This window comes from Coregonus clupeaformis, unplaced genomic scaffold (genome assembly GCF_020615455.1).
Source record: "Coregonus clupeaformis isolate EN_2021a unplaced genomic scaffold, ASM2061545v1 scaf0330, whole genome shotgun sequence".
NCBI classification, from domain to species: domain Eukaryota; kingdom Metazoa; phylum Chordata; class Actinopteri; order Salmoniformes; family Salmonidae; genus Coregonus; species Coregonus clupeaformis.
Genome location: NW_025533785.1, coordinates 45702 through 51788, shown reverse-complemented (window position 1 = coordinate 51788; position 6087 = coordinate 45702).

The window sequence follows — 6087 nt, the reverse complement described above, 5'->3', positions numbered from 1 at the left end:
GTAGGCCTATAACTCCCTTATACTTCGCTTGAGAAAAATACATAATAATAAACAAACAATAAATAAACAAATACCCTACCATCTAACCCTACAGTAACTAAAAACCCACCACCCTACTCCACTATTTAAATCTATTTAGTCCTACCTCAGGCCAACAGCCTGAAAGGATGGTACACCACCACTTAACACACTCTGTAACTCTTCTGACGTCAAGTCTCAGCTCACCCAAATACCTCTCTGCAGCTGCCACCACAACCTCAATTTTCTGCAACTTGTTCCATCCCTGCAGTACAGTTGATAACCTAATGCTATAAATGCAAAAAATCAAATCTTACTGAAACATATACAGTGCCCTCCACTATTATTGGCACCCCTGTTTAAGATGTAGTGAGGACTTCCAAAAATTCTCATTTTTTTTTAAACAACATAGAACCCAAATGCAAAAAGAAATCCAACCTTTTATTTAAGTACATTACTTTGGTGGTAAAAAAAAAATCACACATTTAGAAAAAGAAAAACTTGAAATCATGTGTCCCACAATTATTGGCACCCCTAACAATTCAGCTGAAATTTTTAATTGATTTTTAAAAAAATATATTTTTCTGTAGTTGCTAAAGTTGGTCAGGGTATCTAGGAACTTTTAATATGTAATTCATGACTTCCTGTTCCCCTGGGGTATAAATATGACGTGACACAGAGGCCTAATTCTCTTACCCATTTGTCAACATGGCAAAGACAAGAGAACACACCATTCAAGTAAGGCAGATTTGTGTCGACCTTCATAAGTCAGGCAATGGCTACAAGAAAATAGCCACTCGCCTTAACTTGCCCGTATCTACAGTCAGAGGAATCATTAAGAAGTTTAAAACAACTGGAACAGTGACAAACAAGGCTGGAAGAGGTCCCAAGTTTATCTTGCCACAACGCACAGTGAGGAGGATGGTAAGAGAAGTAAAAAAAAGTCCTAAGCTCACTGTCACAGAATTGCATCAAAGAGTGGCATCTTGGGGTCACAAAGTCTCCAAAACAACCATCAGACACTCTCTACATGCCAACAAGCTGTTTGGGAGGCATGCAAGGAAAAAGCCTTTTCTCACTAACACTCACAACGTAAACGTCTGGAGTTTGCTAAGTGGCACTGGGACTTCAACTGGGATCGTGTGCTTTGGTCAGATGAGACTAAGATTGAGCTTTTTGGCAACAAACACTCTAAGTGGGTCTGGCGTAAAACAAAAGATGAGTATGCCGGAAAGCACCTCATGCCCACCGTGAAGTATGGTGGAGGATCTGTGATGCTGTGGGCCTGTTTCTCTTCCAAAGGCCCTGGGAACCTTGTTAGGGTGCATGGCATTATGAACGCTTTGAACTACCAGGACATTTTAAATAAAAACCTGATGGCCTCTGCCAGAAAGCTGAAGATGGGTCGTCATTGGGTCTTTCAGCAGGATAATGATCCAAAACATGTGGCAAAATCTACACAAAAATGGTTCAGCAGTCACAAACTCAAGGTCCTCCCATGGCCATCTCAGTCCCCAGACCTCAACCCAATCGAAAACCTGTGGGGCGAGCTAAAGAGGAGAGTGCATAAGAGAGGACCCAGGACACTGGATGATCTAGAAAGATTGTGCAAAGAAGAATGGTCAAAGATCCCTCTCTCTGTGTTCTCCAATCTTGTGAAATGTTATAAGAGGAGATGAAGTGCTGTCTTGTTGGCAAAAGGGGGGTTGTACAAAGTATTAACATCAGGGGTGCCAATAATTGTGGGACACATGATTTCAAGTTTATTTTTTTCTAAATGTGTGATTTTTTTTACACCAAAGTAATGTACTTAAATAAAAGGTTGGATTTTTTCTCTTTTTTTTGCATTTGGGTTCTATGTTGTTTAAAAAAGGAGAATTTTTGGAAGTCCTCGACCACATCTTAAACAGGGGTGCCAATAAGTGGAGGGCACTGTATGACTTGTTGGCCTATCCTTCTTGTGGTACAGCTCTACTACTCACACCACTCCTCTCAGGATCCTTGACCCATCTTCCTCTACTTTCTTCACTGCCTCAGCATACAACAACTTCTGCACTACTCTAACCCTGGAAACCTCAATCTGCCTCTCTCTACACGGACGTTTCTGATTCCCAGCCCCATGGGCACCCCTACAATTAACACATACCACTACTTTCCCCAATGCTACACATTCCTTTGTCTCATGCCCTTCTGCACATTTCACACACCTAGGAACCTCCCTCCTACACACTGCTGCCACATGCCCATAAGCTTGACACCTGTAACATCGTAATGTATTCGGCACAAAAGCTTGTACTGGATAACTTATATATCCTAACATCACTTTGCCGGGCAAAGACTCAACATCAAAACTCAAAAGGACAGACAACGACTCTTCTGTTTCACCACTCATGCCACCCTGTTTGCATCGCACCAAAGGGACGAGCATCACAAACACCATGACTCTTCCACTTCAGTTGGCCAACTTTCACATTTACCGCTACCCCCAGTAATCACTCCTCTCAATGGCGCCCTTTCCTTGAGAGCAAAACAATTCACATCTCTTGTCCCCATTTGTTTACGCGGAGCACCTGCTTCCTCTGACAATCAGAAACTCAAACAATTATCACAAGACCACTTCTGGTTACCTTCACCAATTCCACAGCACCCAACTCTGTTTTCACCCACCCTGAAACCACAAATGGATCAGCCAAAAGGCAAGGGTCCACTTTTCACTCCTACTGTCACACTCATCTTTATCCTGGGCTCCGAGAACTTCACCACACCTACCACCTCTGATACTTTGCCCTCATTCACTTACATTTCTCCTCCTGTCTTCGATCCGGCGTACAGCTCACTCTGCTTACACTTTCTACTATTCTTCTTTAACAAATCATCTCCCTTTTTCTCGCCATTTTTAACCTACTCAAGCTCACCCTCTTCCTCCCTCTCTTCAACCTCCTCTGCCTCTCTTTTTCTCTCCATTCCGCATCCGTATTCCAAGTATATGTATCCTTATGATAATACTGCACTTCTCCTGACATACATCTTGTTCTTGCCCTCTCAAGGGACGCCATTTAACCGGCTGTCACAATCTCTGTACAATCAGCACAAACCCCTCGGGATGTAGCGCTCAACAGTGCATCCCACTTGTAAAGCAGCTGCTTCATCTTGATGTTCTTCTTTGTCAATAGCAACCGAGAAGCTTTTCCATTTCAAACCAGAGCGCTCTTCCAACCACCATTCACAGACACTTCCTGCGGTACGACCAGTCCGCAAGCCTCCTCCTTCGTTTGCTCCTTCATTGCTACTGCTTCTTCTGTCCCTTTGTTGAATCAGGCTATACAGTGTCTTTAGAAAGTATTCACACCCCTTGACTTTCTCCACATTTTGTTGTGTTGCAGCCTGAATTTAAAATTGATCAAATTGAGATTTTGGTTAGATTTTGGGTTACACAATACCCCATAATATCAAAGTGGATTTATGTTTTTAGAATTTTTACAAGTTAATAACAAATGAGAAGTTGAAATGTCTTGAGTCAATAAGTATTCAACCCATTCTTATGGCAAGCCTAAATAACTTCAGGAGTAAAAATATGCTTAACAAGTCATATAATAAGTTGCATGGACTCACTTTGTGTGCAATAATGTGTTTAACATGATTTTGGAATGACTACCTCGTCTCTGTATCCCACACATCTGTAAGGTCCCTCAGTCGAGCAGTGAATTTCAAACACAGATTGAACCACAAAGACCAGGGAGGTTTTCCAATGCCTCGCAAAGAAGGGCACCTATTGGTAGATGGGTAAAAATGAAATAAAACCAGACATTGAATATCCCTTTTTGCACTGTGGAATTATTAATTACACTTTGGATGGTGTATCAATACACCCAGTCACTACAAAGATACAAGCGTCCTTCCTAACTCAGTTGCCGGAGAGGAAGGAAACCGTTCAGGGATTTCACCATGTGGCCAATGGTGACTTTAAAACAGTTACAGAGTTCAATGGCTGTGATGGGAGAAAACTGAGAATGGATCAACAACATTGTAGTCCCTCCACAATACTAACCTAAATGACAGAGTGAAAAGAGGAAGCCTGTACAGAATAAAAAATATTCCAAAATATGCATCCTGTTTAAAGTAAGGCACTAAAGTTCAACTGGGAAAAAAAGTGCCATTTTTTTCTTTTTATTTATGTCCTGAATATGTTTGGGCAAATTAAACACAACACATAACTGAGTACCACTCTTCATATTTTCAAGCATGGAGGTGGCTGCATCATGTTATGTTAAGGTAAAACCAAAGTGCAACCAAAGGAAAAAAACTCTAGACCACCTTTACTCCACTCACAGAGACGCGTACAAAGCTCTCCCTCGTCCTCAATTGGAAAATCTGACCAAGATTATATCCTCCTGATTCCAGTTTACAAGCAACAACTAAAGCAGGAAGTACCAGTGACTCGCTCAATACGGAAATGGTCAGATGACGCAGATGCTACGCTACAGGAATGTTTTGCTAGCACAGACTGGAATATGTTCCGGGATTCATCCAATGGCATTGAGGAGTATACCACCTCAGTCGCTGGCTTAATCAATAAGTGCATCGACGACGTCGTCCCCACAGTGACCATACGTACATATCCCAACCAGAAGCCATGTATTACAGGCAACATCCGCACCGAGCTAAAGGCTGGAGCTGCCGCTTTCAATGAGTGGGACACTAATCCGGACGCTTATAAGAAATCCCGCTATGCCCTCAGACGAACCATCAAACAGGCAAAGCGTCAATACAGGACTAAGATTGAATCCTACTACACCAGCTCCGACACTCGGATGTGGCAGGGCTTGAAAACTATTACGGACTACAAAGGGAAACCCTGCCGCAAGCTGCCCAGTGACGAGATCCTACCAGACGTGCTAAATGCCTTTTATGCTCATTTCGAGGCAAGCAACACTGAAGCATGCATGAGAACACCAGCTATTCTGGATGACTGTGTGATCACGCTCTCCGTAACCCGACATGAGCAAGACCTTTAAACAGGTCAACATTCAAAAGGCTGCAGGCCAGATGGATTACCAGGACGTGTACTCAGAGCATGCGGGGACCAACTGGCAAGTGTCTTCGCTGATATTTTCAACCTCTCCCTGACCGAGTCTGTAATAACTACAAGCTTCAAGCAGACCACCATAGTCCCTGTGCCCAAGAAAGCGAAGGTAACCTGCCTAAATTACTACCACCCGTAGCACTCACGTCGGTAGCCATGAAGTGCTTTGAGAGGCTGGTCATTGCTCACATCATTATCATCATCCCAATTCGCATACCGCCCCAACAGATCCACAGATGACGCAATCTCAATCACACTTCCTTTTCCTACCTGGACAAAAGGAACACCTATGTGAGAATGCTGTTCATTGACTACAGCTCAGCGTTCAACACCATAGTGCCCACAAAGCTCATCACTAAGCTAAAGACCCTGGGACTAAACACTTCCCTCTGCAACTGGATCCTGGACTTCCTGACGGGCCGCCCCCAGGTGGTAAGGGTAGGCAACAACACATCTGCCACGCTGATCCTCAACACGGGGGCCCCTCAGGGGTGCATGCTTAGTCCCCTCCTGTACTCCCTGTTCACCCACGACTGTGTGGCCAAGCACGACTCCAACACCATCATTAAGTTTGCTGATGACACAACGGTGGTAGGCCTGATCAACGACAACGATGAGACAGCCTAAAGGGAGGAGGTCAGAGACCTGGCAGTGTGGTGCCAGGACAACAACCTCCCCTCACCGTGAGAAAGACAAAGGAGATGATCGTGGACTACAGGAAAAGGAGGGCCGGACACGCCCTCATTCACATCGACGGGGCTGTAGTTGAGCGGGTCGAGAGTTTCAAGTTCCTTGGTATCCACATCACCAACAAACTATCATGGTCCAAACACACCAAGAAAGTCATGAAGAGGGCATGACAATGCCTTTTCCCCCTCAGGAGACTGAAAAGATTTGGCATGGGGCCCCCAGATCCACAAAAAGTTATACAGCTGCACCATCAAGAGCATCCTGACCGGTTGCATCACTGCCTGATATGGCAACTG